This window comes from Tamandua tetradactyla, chromosome 12, assembly GCF_023851605.1.
Source record: "Tamandua tetradactyla isolate mTamTet1 chromosome 12, mTamTet1.pri, whole genome shotgun sequence".
In the NCBI taxonomy this organism is placed as follows: domain Eukaryota; kingdom Metazoa; phylum Chordata; class Mammalia; order Pilosa; family Myrmecophagidae; genus Tamandua; species Tamandua tetradactyla.
The window spans coordinates 26,924,681-26,942,408 of record NC_135338.1 but is presented as its reverse complement, the minus strand read 5'-3'; the positions used below and the strand labels follow the sequence as shown (position 1 = coordinate 26,942,408).

Here is a 17,728-nt window from a genome sequence, read left to right as displayed (position 1 = left end):
TCATTGATTTGGTTTTTGATGAGATTTTCCATGTCTGTTCGAATATCCTGAATTAATTATTTCAATTCCTGTATCTCATTTGACTTGTTGGTTTGTTTCTTTGACTGGGCCATATCTTCAATTTTTTGCTGGTGTCTCAACATTTAATTTCCTTAATTAGTTTGTTCTAGAGATTGCTTTTCACTTTTCTACAGATTGTTTTTCACTTTTCTACCTAGGATTTCTTGCTGGATGACTTTGTTGTCTATCTGTTGTTTTTTCATTTGTGGCTGTGTTTCTATGGCTTGACTACTCTGTGGATACAACTGCAAGGCTTCTCAGGCTCCAATTCTGATATTCAGTTCAGAATTTTTTGATTCTTGTTTCTTGCCCTGCCTGTATGGTGCCTTTTATTTATTTCCTTCCTTAGGAAGTTCTACTTAGGTATTATAGACCCCAGTCAGATTTTCCCACACCAGACTGGCCTCTTCTTAGGAGCAAAGAGTCACCTGCATCAGTTTTACCTGAAGGTCAGACCCAGCACATTGAAAGACTTTCCTGTGAAGCCTATAGACACTGTGTTTTTCCTGTCCTGCTCAGTATGTGGCTTTGTAGGCCTGTGGGTCCCGCCAGCATAAAGTGATGCAGTACCTTTATTTTCAGCCAACTCTCCCTGCTGGGGCATGGTTGAAACAGATGAGAGGTTGTAGGCTGGTTTTAATCACTTTAGTTTTCCAAACCCTGGGGTCTGAATTCCTTGAGGGAGGGATTCCACCTGAGCTGGGCCCCACTCCTGTCTTGGGGAAGGCACAGCTTCCAGGGAATTTCTTCCTTTCACCTGACCAGGCTTTTTGTCTCTCAGACCATCTTTTCCACCCTTGCCTGGGGCAATTGGAGCCTGAGAAGCCTTGCAGTTGTATCCAAAGAGTAGTCAAGCCACAGAAACACAGCCACAAATGAAGAAAAAAAAAAGAAAAGAAAAAAGTCCTTTTCAGAGCAGGACCCCCATACTTCAGGCTTGCCAATCGAGAGCTTAAGTTGGTACATTGCTCTGTGTATCTCCAGGTCCTATGTGCCCCCTTCTTTCCTTCAGGGCATAGACCTTTTCAAGTATTTTGTGCTGTCCAATCCAAAAAAACCTCTGTGTTGCCCACCCCCCACCCCCCCCCCCGCCATCAGCCCTGCCCCCTTTGCGCCGGGGCAAAACCAGCAACCTCAGCTTTTATTCAAGGTTCAGCTGAGCTAGGGGTCTATGTTTAGTTGTCAGAATTTGTTGATTAATTCCACAGTTGGAGCTTGTTGAGCTCAGCCCCTTGCTGTTAGTAAAGTCTCTTTCTTTCCCCTCTGGGAACCAGCCTGTGGGGAGGGGTGCCAGCCTCCGCAGCTTGGGGAACTCACGGTTCTGGGTGGGATTGCTGCTGGTCCAGCTTGTCCAGACTGGGGTACACTGTGTGTCCTGTTATTGATGTGGCCCTAGCAGTTATTCTGTACTATTCCTGGCTATTTACTAGATAGCTGCTCTGGAGGACGAACTAAATTCCACACCTCAGTAAGCTGTCATCTTGGACCTATCTCAAGACAAATAACATTTTAGTGTTTCTGTAAAAATAAGTTTTGACTTTGTAGACCTCCTGGAACACAGTTTGGGAAGTAAAACTTCCCAAACTCTTCTTCAAATTTCAGACATTTGAGCCCTATTGCCTTTTTTTTTTGGCCGTGAATATGATTAATTGAGCACCTCCTATGTTCCCAGCCCTGGTTATAGATTTCCTTAGTTGACGCACATAATCACCCCAAAAGACAGGAATCCTTACCACTTTCCAAAAGAGAACTCTGATACAGGTATGAATGGGTTTCAAATCTGGGTCTGCTTGACTCCAGAATCTGTGCTTTTGCCCATACACACCAGAGTACCACAGGAAAACAGGTGCTGGAAGTGGTTCGGCCCATAGGCTCCCAAGATGGAGAAGAAGGGAGAGATGAACCAGAAGAAGTACATAGTACAGGGAACATCTAGGCAGTCTTGGCCTACCACACAGCTGTGGGAACAGCCTGCATCTTCCCAGAAGTCCAGATTGATGTGTCATGCCAGGAGTTTGGTGGGCTACCATTTGCCCCAGAGCCAAGAAGCAATACTAGACTAACCACAACCTTGGAGGACTGTGGGCCTTACTACCTTTTTTTTTTTTTTTTTCCATGGGTAGGCACTGGGAAATGAACCAGGGTCTCTGGCATGTCAGGAGAGAATTCTGCCTGCTGAGCCACCATGGCCCGCCCCCTACTACTTTTTTACTTTTGTCATATCTAAGGGATATCACCTGTGATATTAATATTGTTTTCTAAGTTGGTTCCCATGTTTCCTTCTTATAAAAACTTTATTTGAAAGGAAACTTTATATTACTATAACATCTATGAAATCATGGGTTTTATGTGCTAGTTTTTTCTAATACACCTTAAATACTTAATTATTAAAATAATTTCTCTATCATCTGAAACCATCCAGTGGCTATATATGCCACACTTTAGGAAGAGCAGGGGTTTAGGAATCAGACATCTTGGACTTGAATCCCATACTCTGCCTTTCAGTGCTGGTGTACTCTTGGACAGATGAGTTTGCCTCTTTGTGCCTCAGTTTCCTCATTGGAAAAGGGGATGTTGGAAATTATCTTTTAGGTATCTTCCAGCTCTATCCTGTGGCTCTAGTATAAGAGATCTTTCTCTCTTTCTCCTCAGGAATTGGAGACATTGTCTAGTGATTGGTGTGCTGGAGTAGGATTTAAAAATCCTAGCCCTGTTACATTCAACTGTTCCTCGTCATCTGATTTTGAAGAAACTACATTATTTCACAGAGTTCCAAGTTGCTTTAATATTTACTTCCCATTTTTTGTAAAGTGCTTCAAGCTAGGAGCCAAGGCTTCCATCTCACTTTTCACATCTTTAAAATGGAGATAATGTTTCTCTCCTATTACCTGATTGTAGATATGGAAAAATGGGATAATAGGTAGATAAACGAACTGGGCTTTCAGAAGATGTACTAAGTAAAGACAATACCAGCAGAAGTTCATGCCTGTATATGTCATCCTTCCTGTGGCTGTTTCTGTAGTGAAGAACAAAATTGGTATGACACCACCTCTACTTACTTCTCCAGACCTGCCTGCACTTGCCATTTAATTTTTTCTTTTCTTGATTTGAGTAGTGTCATTAAACCCTAGCTCTGTGACCTTGGGCAGATCACCCAACCTTAACTTGTCCATGGGCTGAATATAGCCTGCTCTGAGCCTGACTTCATTCTGCAAAAATCAGGTTGTGGATTTCTTTTGAAAAACTGGGAATCTGGCAACCTCAGGCCTGCATTCCTTTGGGGGCAGTATTGACTGGAAGTGAGTTAATGGCTTGTCCTTTTAAAAAAGTCTATATGTTTATATTCTCTAGTCTGCCATTTATTCTGATGGGTTTTACTCATTTGCTTTGCTGCCTGATCTGTTTTGAAGAAGAGGCTGGATTGCATTGTGGTAAGAAGCCAGATTACCTAGATTCAGACACCTGGTAGCTGTGCACCCTCAGTTTATTTAGCTTTTCTGTATTACCTTTGTCTGGATGATAAGGATAATAGCAATACCTATAGCATAGGTTTGTTAGGAGGATTAGAAGAGATACCGCATGAAAACCTTTAGGATAGTCTCTGGCCTGGAGTAAATTTAGCTGATGTTAGCTATTGTTGAGTTCAAATAACAGTAATTAGCTAACATTTATCTGGCTTTTATTATGTATCAACAGTAGGCCAAGCCCTTTATGCAGATCTATCTCATTAATCTTAACAATAAAACTATGAAATAGGTAGACCTATTTTCTCAATTTTACAGATGGGAGGACTGCAATTTAGAGAGGTTAAGTAACCTGCCTAAAGGCACATAGCTAGTAAGTCCAAGGGACATTGAAAGTGGAGCCTAGGCAGCCTGCCTCCTGAGCCTGTGGTTTTGACTGCTGTCCTGTCCTGCCCCATGTTACATTCCCCCTAAAATCCTACAGGTCTAATTTCAGAAGTGGCAGCCTTGAGTAAATAGAGACTAGTTCTCTTAACTTTTTTTTTTTTGGTAAGTGATTTGAGGAGAGAATGCATATAAAGTCTCCCCAAATTTACAGATGATATTGGGTCTTTCAGGTAGTAAAATTCCAAGTCAGTGGGGGATAAACTATGGCCAGCTCTTTTTGTCTAGGTGTTGTGAGTGGAAAAGTGCTAAGTGAATTTCAGGATAAATAAAGGTAAAGTAATACATAAAGAAAACTCACACCACTAGTAGAATCATGTGGTCCAAGATATTAAATGAAGACCCAGGAATCATTTTTGGCTGCTGTTTAAAGGTAAAAAGGCCAGCAATATGCTAGGCATCTCCAGGAAGAAAATTGGAGACAGAACAGAAGATGCTTTTCTTACCTGTGTAGGCTGCGGGGCACCCTCCCTTGGAATTGGAGGTGGCGTTCTGCTTCTGCATTTTGAGAATGGGTAGAATTTAGGCTCCAGGCCCAGCCTTGTGGCTCTTTTTATTTTTTATTTTTTTATTGGAGGCTCATTTTACCTCTCTGATTCTTATCTGGAAAAAGGGTCTGATACAATCCTTACCACACAAGAGAGGATGAAATGAGATATGTACATGGATGAAATTCTATGCAAGTGTCATTTATTCTCAACTTTGGAAAAATAACAAAACAGACTTATTTCCCACTCACTGATATAACTGGGCCTAGTGGCACACAGGTGCTGCTTTTATATCACACTGCAACCTCTTGGCGCGAAAGAAATATGCTCAACAAAAGGAGGTCTGGCTTCACGGAGGGCCTAGCATACTCTCTGAAGAGAAGAAATAAAAGGCTAAGGGAGAAAGCCAGGCTTTTATTCCTTTAGTTTTTGTAAATTAAAAAATGCCTGCAACAAAAGTATTCTTTGGTGTTAGAGGTCAGAATAGTGGTTACTGTAGAAGGTGTAGTGGATGGAAGGGGGCATTCAAGGAGCTTTAGAGTCCTGGTAATATTTAATTTATAATCTAGAGACTATATACATGGGTATGTCCTCTTTGTGAAAATTGATTTCTGTGTTTATAATTTGTGCACTTTTCTCTATGTATGTTATACTTCAATTAAAGAGTTTAAAATTCAACAATGAAAAAGAAAATACCTGCAACAGTATATAAGAGTATAAAGTAAAATTGCTATCCACAAGAGATAAGTAACCTTTGCTAATCATTTGGCACTGCCCTTCCATATTTTTTCAGTAGATGTATATATTTGTATTTAATTTTCTTCTCTTAAAATGTATCATGTTATCCATTGTTCTAGTTTGCTCTCTCTGAATCTCTTTCATTCTCCAAAATGTTTCCTTTTTTCTAGGACTTCAGAAACTTATCAGGACCCACCCAAATGGGTGGAGACATGTTGTCACCTAATCCAGTTTAACAACCACTCTTGATTGGGTTGCATCTCCAGGGAGATGATCTAATTACAGATTCAAACATACAGTATTGAATAGGAATTATTCTGCCTTTACAAAATGGGATTTTGATTAAAACTTGGCTTTTCTAGGGGACATCCATCCTTTCAAACCAGCACATACTCCTATGCCATTTAAAATAAGAATTCCAAAGATTAGGATGAATTCATGGATGATACTTTAGTTTCTTAAGCACATTTTGAGTGCTGTGTATACCTAATATATGACACATTTCTAAATGCTTTACATATACATTGTACTATTTCATTTAATCTGTACAATCACTCTGGGATATACTTGGTAGTTTCCTCATTTTACAATCATAAATTTGAGATAAGAGAAGTAGAACAAACTCACCCAAGAAGACATGGATGTTAAAACCAGGATTTTAATCTAGGTACTTTTATTCTAGAGTTTATATTTCCTATATCCTTTTATATAGCACTACCTTTGGTGCCTATTAGAGATGAAACCTAAAACTCTGCGTCTAATCTTACTGTGCCATTTTTTCTTTTTAAATAAATATTTTGAATAGTTAATACAGTCACATAATACAAAATTCAAAAGGTATAAAATAGTATACAGTGAAAAGTCTCCTACTTAATCCTTCCCTTGCCTGAAGTCCTCTTATCAGAGACTATTCTGTTCCTAGTTTCTCATATATTTTATCAGATTGTACAATTTTGTATATATGCCAGCATATAGATATGTGTATAGATATCTATACACACATACATATATTATAGAAATGGTAGCATGTGATACTTGCTGTTCAGTTTTTTTTTTTTTAACGTAACACTTTGTATCTTGGAGATTGTTCTATGTTGGTACAAGACAGAGCTGTCTTATGCTTTTGTGTGTGTGTGTGTGGCAGGAGGGTGTGGGGCTATATAATACGTGGTATATAGAAATCAGTAATTTTAACCAGACTTCTTTTTGATGAACATATAACAGTGCTGCAGGAGTATTTGATCCAAAGTTTCAGAGTGCTTTCTCAGTTCTATCCTTTTCTTGGCTGACTTTTCTGAGGAAACCCAAAACAAATACTTTCCTTGTATGTCTGAGCTTTTCTGGGCTATAAAATAAGAATGTTAAATAATTACCCTCCTCACAGTGTCCTGTAAGGGCTTGTATAGTTTCTGTTATAGCTCAGGACCCTTTGGGAAAGGATACTCTTTAAATATAATTTTTTTTAGTAACTACAAAATTGCTGCCACAGTGTAGTTATAGTTGCATTATAGAATGAATTGGTGATTTTAGTGCAGAAATGAATTAACCCAAAATGACCAGAATCAGAGTAGCTGTGTTCTTTTGGGGTACTCAGTTGAATTGAAGCTAAATAATTGATTGTGAGGAAACCAGGCTTAGAAGACGTGGTTACTGCTTGTCTCTTGCCTGGTCCCAAGCAGCAGGCCTTGCCTTCCTGAGAGGTTCCTCTGTTCAGCCTGAGATGCCCTGGAGGGGCTTGGCTCCCTGACCCGAGGCCACCCTCTCATGCGCCCAATTGCCAGGTTCATGGAGCTGCCTTAACCAATCATACTCTTTCTTCACTTGGGCTATTTGCAGGTCAGACAGTCTTTCTATATAGAACTATACAATAAATCTCTGCCTTCTTTGGTTTGACTAGGTGATTGACAGAGATGAGAACTATGGAGCTTTTTTCATTGTCTAAACTGACTTATCCTTACTTTACCAGCCCTCCTTTGCTCTATGGGGTAGCAGAGGTTTGGGCACAGCTGTTTGGCTTTCTCTGCTGGTTTAAAAGCAGCCCCATAGTTTCACATTGTGCCTCATTTATACCCATTGTATATATATTTTGCTGACACATGGTTGAAAAGTATTATTTTTGCCCAGATCTCTTAATACCTTGCTAAAGAAATGTGGGGGGATATGAGCCTTATATCATCAGACACTAGCCTTGAGGGCAAAGTAGAAAAAGCAGGCCCTGCTGTAGTGATAATTTCTGTCTCAGTGATTCCAATTTCCCATGGATTTGGGTTGTCATCATCACGTTAGGTATTTAGGACACTCATTTAAAACGATCCTAAGGCACTGTGCAAATAGTCAAGCATTGAAATACTAAGTACTTGGCAAAAATTAAATCATCCTATAAATTTCTAGAACAAACATTAAAGATAAACGCTGTCTGGAATAATAGGAGAAGACCTAAGCTGAGGATGCTGCTAACTTTGAGCATAAAAGGTATATATATTTTTAATTGGGCTTTTTAAAAATTTTATTTCAGAAATTTATTTTATCTAATATTATTACTATAACTGCCTATAGTTTTTTAAAACGTTTTTTGTTTTGTAAAAATAACATGTATATACAAAGAAAAGAAAGAAAAACAATAATTTTCAAAGCGCACTTTAACGATCAGCTACAGAACAGTTCCAGAGTTTGTCACGGGCTATCATGCCCTCATCTCAGATTTTTCCTCCTAGCTTCTCAAAAACACTGGGGGCTTTATCAGAGTCATAATAATGGAATCATACAGTATCTGTCTTTTTGTGTTCAACTTATTTCACTCAGCATTATGTCCTAAAGGTTCATCCTTCTTGTCATATGTTTCGGGACATCATTTAGTCTAAATGCTGCATAATATTCCATTGTGTGTATATACCACATTTTGTTTATCCACTCGTCTGTTGATGGGCACCTGGATTGTTTCCATCCCTTGGCAATTGTGACTAGTGATGCTATGAACATTGGCATGCAAACGTCTGTTCTTGTCACTGGCAACTCTTCTGGGTGTATACCGAGTATTGGTATTACTGGGTCATATGATAACTCAGTATTTAGTTTTCTGAGGAATTGCCAAACTGACTTCCACAGTGGCTAAACCATTTTATATTCCCACCAACAGTGAATATAAGTGTTCCAATTTCTCTGAATCCTTTCCAACATTTATAGTTTCCTGTTTGTTTAATAGCAGCCACTCATGTGAGGTCATATCTCATTGTTTTAATTTGCATTTCCCTTATAGCCAAAAAAGATGTGCAGCTCTTCATATGCTTTTTAGCCATCTTCATTTGTTCTTATTCTTCAGAAAAACACCTATTCATTTATTTCCTCTGCCTATTTTATAATTGAGGGATTGTTTGTTCTTTAGTTGTTGAGCTGTATAATTTCTTTATGTACATAGGATGTCAAGCCTTTATCTGATACGTGGTTTCCATACTTTTTCTCCCACTGAGTTGGCTGCCTCTTTACCTTTTGTCCTTTGAGGCAGAGAAGCTCTTGATCTGAAGGAGTTCCCATTTGTCTATTTTTTCTTTCATAGTTTGTGCTTTAGGTGTAAGGTTTAAGAAGCTAACTCCAGTTACTAGATCTTAGATGTTTCCTTACATTTTTTTCTAGAAGTTTTATGGTACTGGCTCTCACATTTAGAACTTTGATCCATTTTGAATTAATTTTTGTGTAGGGTGTAAAGTAGGGGTCCTCTTTCATTCTTTTGGCTATTGAAATTCAGTTCTCCCATGCCCATTTATTGAAAAGACTATTCTGTCCCAGTTGAGTGGATTTCGGGGCCTTATTGAAGATCAAATGTTCATACATTTGGTGGTTAATCTCTGCACTCTCTATTTTATTCCACTGGTCAGTCCGTCTGTCTTTGTGCCAGTACCATGCTGTTTTAACCACTGTGACTTTATAGTAAGTTTTAAAGTCAGGAAGTGATAGACCTCCCAGTTTGCTCTTCTTTTTTAGGATATCTTTAGCTATTCAAGGTCTCTTTTCCTTCCAAATAGATTTGATAATGTTTTTCCAAGTCTTTAAAATAGGTTGTTGGGATTTTTATAGGTATTGCATTGAATTTGTAGATCAGTTTGTGTAGAATTGACATCTTGACAATTTTCAACCTTCTTACCCATATCTTTCCATCTATTTAGGTTATTTTTTATTTCTCTTGAGCTTGTTATACTAAGCTGTTCCAATGCAAGTGAAGTTGTGCTGCCTGTCATAGGTCTTAGTGAATAGATACAAAGAGGTGCCCTTAGTTATATTTCATTGCCGTGAGTATCCCTGCTTATCCTGAAGAGTCTTTTTTTCTTTTTCTGTCATGGACACTAAAAAGATATTCAGAATACTTTATTATGGAAAATTTTAAGCATATATAGAAGTAGAATGGTATAGTGCACCCATGTACAACAATTATCAACATTTTATTAATCACGTACCTTGCCCACCTATTTTTTCTAGAATATTTTAAAGGAATGCCAGACAGATGCCATTTTACCCACTGCAGTATGCATTCCTAGCAGATAAGGACTTTTTAATTTAAGATTATCACAGTGCTCTTATTATACCTAAGAGGAGTAATGGTACTTCATTAATATCATGAAATATTTAAACACAAAATAAATAAAAAGATACCCACTCAAATTTGATGAAATCTTTATAGTTTATTAAGCTTGTGTCCAATCTATTGTTTTTTTTTTTACATGGGCAGGCACCAGGAATCGAACCCGGGTCCTCTGGCATGGCAGGCAAGCATTCTTGCATTCTTGCCTACTGAGCCACTGTGGCCCCAATCTATTGTTTTTTAAAGAAATAAAACTTTATTTCTTAGAAGTTGAAGACTCCTTTTGCTATAGGTATGTTTATTCATAAAGAATATATGATATTGTTTTGTTAGTGTATATATACACACACATATATCATTCTTTACATATCCTTCTAAAACTTGCTTTTTATTCACTTTTCAAGATTTATTCATGTTGATACATTTATTTCTAGTTCATTTTAACTGCTGTGTGGATTTTCACTATTTAGATTCCATTTGTATTCCAATGAAATTTATCCATTTCTCTATTGATAGTTATTTATGTTATTTGTAGTTTTTCTGCTATTATGAACAATAACGTGGCAGACATTCTTATACATTTCCTTGAGCCACTTTGTGAGAACACATCTAAATTTTAATTTGCATTTCCCAGATATGCAAACTGATATTCTCTATAACATCTGTTGGCTATTTGGGTTTCCCCTCATCTGAGTTGCCATATTTTTTGTCTTGTTTCCTATTGGATTAAAAAAAATTACTTGTCGGAGTTTTTTGTATATTCCAAATATTAAGCCATTTTCAGTTTTGTGCATTGCTAGAATCTTTATAATTGCAGATCATACTTTCCTTGCCCCTGCCCTGGTCCCTCTGTTTACTCCAGCTCGGTTACCTGGATATTTTTTGAGCTCTGCCACCAAGGCAGGGAGTCCCTTCAATTGTCCATCAGATGAATTTACTTTTTTTAGTTATGGTCTTTTTTTTTTTAAGACAGGCAATAGAGTGCTTGAAAGTGAAGGCTATGGAGTCTCAACTGCTTGCTTTTGAATCTTAGCACAACCGCTTTACTTTCTGTTTGACCTTGGCAAATTAGTTAATTCTCTTGTACTTGGCTTTATAATCTATAAACCTATGAGGATAGAACTATTATTATTCCCATTTTATTTTTTTTATGAAAATGAGGCACAGGGAGATGTGGGTTAGGTAGAGTTTGAAACATGTTGCCTCTCTTTTAATTTCCCACTTTTGATAGAGACATAGTACAGAGAATTATTTCTCTATTATAAGAAACACAGTAGCAAAAGCAATGATAGATGGTCCCTGACCTGTGGCCTCAATGTTGGGGAAAAACAGTAAAAGTGGAAATTGGAGAACTAAAGTGCCCACAGCCTATCTTATCTAGTAATAGGGTGAAAACCCCTTTGTGTCATTTTTCATTAAAATAAAATAAAACAACAAAACCCAAATCTTTCTTTTCATGGCCTTAACTTGATGTTTAATAATGTGGTAAATTTGTAAGGTAGCATTTAGATACCATCCCAGGTCAGAGAAATCATAGTTGAATTCATAGGCAAATCATAAAATAGAACAGTGGGCTGCACTTAAGGGACCATGAAATACTTTGGGGAAGGACACAGAACTCGATTTTGACCGACAATGAAAGAAAGAAATATGTGAAGAGTAAAGCCAGCTTCTTTCTCAGGGAGAGAGAATAAGTGTAATTTGGCTCCTTATATATTAAAAAATTTACATTTTTTATTATCAAAGGAAATATGTTTATGGCAAAAATAAAAAAAAACAATACAAGAAGGTATAAAGTAAAAATTAAACATAAAATTCTCCCGATAACCTCCTAGATGGTATCCACTATAAACAACTTCTTTTATAGCCATCTAGATATGCAGATACAAGCATAGATATGGAAGTGTAAGCATATTTTAATGTCTATTCTTTGGAGTACTTGTTTAGGTGCTGGGGATCTGTAGTGAATAAAACTGACAAGGTGCCTGCTGTTATGGAGCTTTTTAAACATTTGTTTTATACAAATGGAATATTGGTACATATACTTTTTTCTTTTTTTAAAGTTGTAGGTTTACAAAACAATCATGCATAAAATACCGGATTCCTATACATCACCCTGTCACTAATACCTTGGTACAGTTGATGATTTCTTTTTTTTTGTAATTCTGCTTTTAAAACAGTAGTTACCTGTGCTGGTTTGAAATGATGTATGTACCCTAGAAAAGCCATATTTTAATCCTAATCCCATTTTGTAAAGACAACCATTTCTTCTAATCCCTATTCAGTATTGTATGTTTGAAACTGTAATCAGATCATCTCCCTGGAGATGCGATTTAATCAAGAGTGGCTGTTAAAGTGGATTAGCTGGAGGCGTGTCTCCACCCATTTGGGTGGGTCTTGATTAGTTTCTGAAGTCTTATAAAAGAGGAAACATTTGGAGAATAAGAGAGATTCAGAGAGAGCAGAATGATGCAGCCACGAGAAGCAGAGTCCAACAGTCAGCAACTTTTGGAGATGAAGAAGGAAAATGCCTCCCAGGGGGCTGGAGAAGAAGCTAGCAGATGATGCTGTTTGCCATGTGCCCTTCCAGCTGGGAGAGAAAAACCTGACCATGTTCGCTGTGCACCTTTCCATTGGAGAGAGAAACCCTGAACTTCATCAGCCTTCTTGAATCAAGGTGTCTTTTCCTGGATGCCTTAGATTGGACATTTCTATAGACTTGCTTTAACTGGGACATTTTCTCGGCCTAAGAACTGTGAACTAGCAACTTATTAAATTCCCCTTTTAAAAGCCATTCCATTTCTGGTATATTGCATTCCGACAGCTAGCAAACTAGAACATTATCTTTGTTATAATTGAAGAAAGATTATTAAAATTGTACTATTATCTATCATCCATAACTTAAATTAGGTGTTTTTTTAAAAATATTTTACCTTGTTATTAACACTTTCTATTAGTATTGTACATTTGTTATAAATCATGAAAGAACATTCTTATACATATACTATTAACTATCGTCTTCGGTAGGATTCACTATTGTATAGTCCTGTTACAGCTTTTAATTTTTATTCTAGTAATGTATGCATCCTAGTTTCCCCTTTTAACCACATTCACTGTATAGTTCAGTGCTGTTGATTGCAACTGCAATAATGTGCCACCATCACCATCATCCATCTCCACACCTTTACTGTCAACCTAAATAGAAATTCTGTACAAGTTAAGCATCAACTCCCCATTCCCTAACCTCAGATTATTTCCTGATAATCTATATTTCAGATTCTAACTCTTTGAATTTGTTTATTGTAATTAGTTCATAACAGTGAGATCAGTCAATATTTGTCCTTTGCATCTGGCTTATTTCACTCAACGTAATGTTCAAAAGGTTCATCCAAAGGTTGTCACATACATCAGGACTTCATTCCTTCTTATTGCTGAATAATATTCCACTGTATGTATATATTCAACATTTTGTTCATCCGTTTATTTGTTGATGGATACTTGGGTTGTTTCCATCTTTTGTCAACTGTGAATAATGCTACAGTGAACTTTGCTGTGCAAATATCTGTTCCAGTTCTTCTGGGTGTATACCTAGTAGTGGAATTGCCAGATCGTATGGTAATTCCATACTCAGCTTCCTTAGGAACTGCCGAACTGTTCTCTGTAGCAGCTGTACCATTTTAAATTCCCACCAGCAATGAATCAGTGTTCTTGTTTCTCCACATCCTCTCTTAATGCTTGTAGATTTCTGTTTTGGTTTTTTTTTTTTTAAAAAAATAGTGGCCATTCTAGTGGGTGTGAAATGAAATCTGTGGTTTTAATTTGCCTTTTCCTTGTAGCTAGTGATATTGAGCATCTTTATATTTCTTTTTGAATAATTATCTATTCACGTCTTTTGCTCCCTTTTTTCATTGGGTTATTTGTCTTTTTATTGTTGAGTTCTAAGATTTCTTTATATATTCTGGATATTCAATCCTTATCAGATGTGATGTTTCCAAATACTTTTCCCATTGAGGAGCTTGTCTTTTCACTTTCATAACAAATTCTTTTGATGCACAAAAGTTTTTAATTTTGAAGAGATACCACTTATCTATTTTTCTTTTGTTGCTTGTGTTTTGGGTTTAAAGTTTAAGAAACCATGGCTTACCACGGGATCTTGAAGATGCTTCCCTACATTTTCTTCTAGGTGTTTTATGGTCTTGTCTCTTAAATTTAGGTATTTGATTCATTTTGCATTAATTTATGTATAAGGTGTGAGATAGGGGTGCTCTTTCATTCTTTGCATATAGATATCCAGTTGTCCCAATGAAATTTGAAAAGTTTATTCTTACCCAGTTGAGATGACTTTGCAGATTGTCAAAAATGAGTTGGACATAGACTTATGGGAGGATGGTAGAATAGGAAGTTGAAGGGCTTGCCCCTCTTCCAAAAACAGCTACTGGACAGTCAAAAACTGTGTGAAACAACTGTTCTGGGGCTCCAAAGACCAGAGGAGTATTGCACAGCATCTGATGTAGAGAAGGACAAGGCGCCTGAGAAACTGGTAAAAACTATGAGTAACTCACTAGGCCATGGCTCGTGGTGCCCATCCCCCACTGTGAGGCAAGCTGTTTTGGGTCCCCCATCCCTGCCTCGCAGCTCCTGAGAACAGGGAGACCCATGGAAGTCCTTCCTACCAAGAACAGAAGGGGACCTGGTCCAATACTGATCCAGCTATTGGCCATCAAATTTAGATTGCTGGGTTCTGCTGCTTTAGCTGGTCCCTGAAAGTTGTGCTATTGTTTCCACCTTCTGGGCAGAGTCCCCAGAAGCTAAAAATACTCTGCCTTTTTAGGGCTTCAGGGAGTAGGTTGCTGAAGAGCGCCATCTGCTGGACCAGGAAAGTGTACCTTTGCGGAGCCATCAAAAATGCTTCTTGGTGAAGAGCGCCATCTCCTGGGCAGGCCTGGAAAGTGCAGCCTTCTTTTCGGTATCTTTCTTGGCCCTGTTTTGACTGGGAAATAGTGACGACCAAGTGTCAAAGAAGAGCCTTAACACAAACCTAATCAACAACAAAATCTTAGACAAGAGATAAACCAATCTTGTTATAATTTCATCAAGGCAATCAAATGCCCAGATATCAGCAAAAAAAAAAAAAAAAATTACAGGCCATGCTAAGAAACAGGAATATATGGTGCAGTCAAAGGAACACATTAAAAAGTCAGAAGAGATACAGAATTTGGAGCAGGTACTCAAAGATGCTCAAACAAATCTCCTAAATCAGTTCAAGGGGATGAAGAAAAATATGGCTAAAAAGGTAAAGGATATTAATGAGACATCAGGTGAACGTAAAGAAGAATTTGAAAGATGCAGAGTAAAATAACAGGAGTGAAAGGCACAATAGATAAGATTAAAAATACAGTAGAGGCATACAAGATTTGAACAGGCAGAAGAAAGGATCAGTGACCTAAAAGACGGGACATCTGAAATCAAGAGGAAAAAAGAACAGATAGAGAAAAAAAGAATATAAAAAATTGAATAGGGTCTCAGGATTGAATGAGAACACAAAGTACACAAACATACACGTCATGGTTGTCCCAGAAAAGAAGAGAAGGGAAAAGGGGCAGAAAGAATATTTGAGGAAACAATAGATTGAAACTTTCCAACTCTTTAAGAAAGACATAAATGTATAAGTACAAGGAGTACAGGGTACTCCAAACAGAATAAGTCAAAATATACCTACTTCAGGATACATACTAATCAGAATGGTAACTACCAAAGATTAAAAGGGAATTCTGAAAGCAGTAAGACTAAGCGCTGCTATCTTATCAGATACCATGGAGATGAGAAAGCAGAGGTATGAAATATTTAAGATACTAAAAGACAGAAAATGCCAGCCAAGAATTCTTTATCCAGCAAAACTGCCCTTGAAAAACCAGGGTGAGTTTAAAACAGTCACAAATACACAGAAGTGGAGAGAATTTATTAACAAGAGACATGCCCTACAAGAAATACTAAAGGGACTTCTGTAGGTCTGAAAAGAAAAGAGAGGGGTTTGGAGGACAGGATAGAAATAAAGATTATCAGTAAGGGTAACTAAAATCATAAAAAGACAGACAAAAACAAGCTATGACATATAAAAGCCAAAGGATAAAATGAAGTAAGTAATGCCTTTACAGTAATAACATTGAAGTTAATGGATCAAATTCTCCAATCAAAAGACAGATTGGCAGAGTGGATAAAATATATGATCCATCAATATGCTGTCTACAGGAGATTGACCTTAGACCCAAGGAGACAAATAGGTTGAAAGCGAAAGCCTGGAAAAAGATATTCTACACAAACAGTAAGGAAAGAAGAGCTGTCCAGTTAATATTGGACAAATAGACTTTAAATGCAAAAATGTTGCAAGAAACAAGATAACCATTCTTAAGTAGTCATGAGTCATGAGTATCTAACAACAAGATAACCATTCTTAAGTACTCATGAGTCATTCTCAAGTATAAATCATATGTTGGGTCAAAAAACAAGTCTCAATATATTTTAAAAGGTGGAAATTATACAAAGCACATTCTCTGGCCATAATGGAATGAAGCTTGAAATCAATAACAGGCAGAGAACTGGGAAATGCACAAATACATGGAGACTAAACAAAACACCCTTAAACAAGAAGTGGTTCAGAGAAGAAACTACAAGAGAAATCAGTAAATATCTTGAGACAAATGAAAATGAGAAAAACAGCATATCAAAACCTATGGGATATAGTGACAAATCTAAATGCCTACATTAAGAAGGAAGTAAAAACTAAAATCAAAGACCTAACTGCACATCTGGAGACAGAAAAAGAACAACATACTAGTCCCAAAGCAAGCATAAAGAAGAAATAACAAAGATTAGAGAAGAAATAAGTGAAACTGAGAACAAAAACCAGTAGAGAGAATCAACAAAATCAAAATTTTGTTCTCTGAGAAAATCAATAAAATTTACAAACCCTTAGCTAGACTGACAAATTAGAAAAGATAGATGCAAATAAATAAAATCAGAAAGGGATAGGGGAACATCACTACTGACCCCACAGAAATAAAAATGACCATAAGAGAATACTGTGAACAACTGTTTGCCTACAAATTAGACAACCTAGATTAAATGGATAAATTTCTAGGAACACAAAAACAACCTACTCTGACTTTAGAAGAAACAGAAGACATCAACAGACCAATCATAAGTAAAGATATTGAATCAGTCATGAAAAACCTACTAACAAAGAAAAGCCTTGAACCAGATGGCTTCACAGGTGGATTCTAGCAATCATTCTAAGAAGAATTAGTACTGCTCCTGCTCAAACTCTCCCAAGTAATTGAAGATGAGGAAACACTGCTGTGGTAGTTTGAAGCTGTTCTGTATTCCCAGAAAAGGCTATGTTCTTTTATCCATCCTTGTGGGTAAAGGCTATTTTAGGTGGGACCTTTTGATCAGGATATTTCGGAGATATTCATACAGTCACAGTCCTCATTTCTGTAACTGGTCACATGGTCATAGTTCATATTTATCACTACCTTCTTCTACTACCCATTCCATGTTCCCTCTACCCTCAGCAAGCACTTCACCTGGCTATGGTTCTTTGCCAGGTGGGGTAACCCAAATCTTCATTCCTGAAGTTTCTAGGCCATTGGTAGTACTGCCTGAATTGGGTTGTTGCAGTTTTCCATTGACTTTAATCAAGGACACAGTAGTACAAAGAGATGCCCTTGGGGATCTCCTGTATTCCAGGAAAACTCTTCTTTACCTCCATTGTGTAGTTGAAGTCCAATTTCCCCTTGATAGTCAGGATCAATCGCCCCAGACAGAAGAGTAATCCCCTTTCATGCCTGTTGGCTCAGTGGCATGAGAAGCCCAAAGTGACCAGCTGGCAGGCTTAATTTCCAGTTCAATGCAATCATTGTTGTGTCTCCTGAAAGGAGCACTCCTCCTTTTAGAACTAAGAC

The 17,728-nt window shown here is 37.5% G+C and overlaps 1 protein-coding gene across 6 annotated transcripts in view; it reads left to right on the top strand.

The window, feature by feature from the left end:
- The window catches only part of DCAF5 (DDB1 and CUL4 associated factor 5), a 121,516-nt gene that overhangs the window by 27,811 nt on the left and 75,977 nt on the right, over window positions 1-17,728 (top strand). The window lies entirely within an intron of this gene.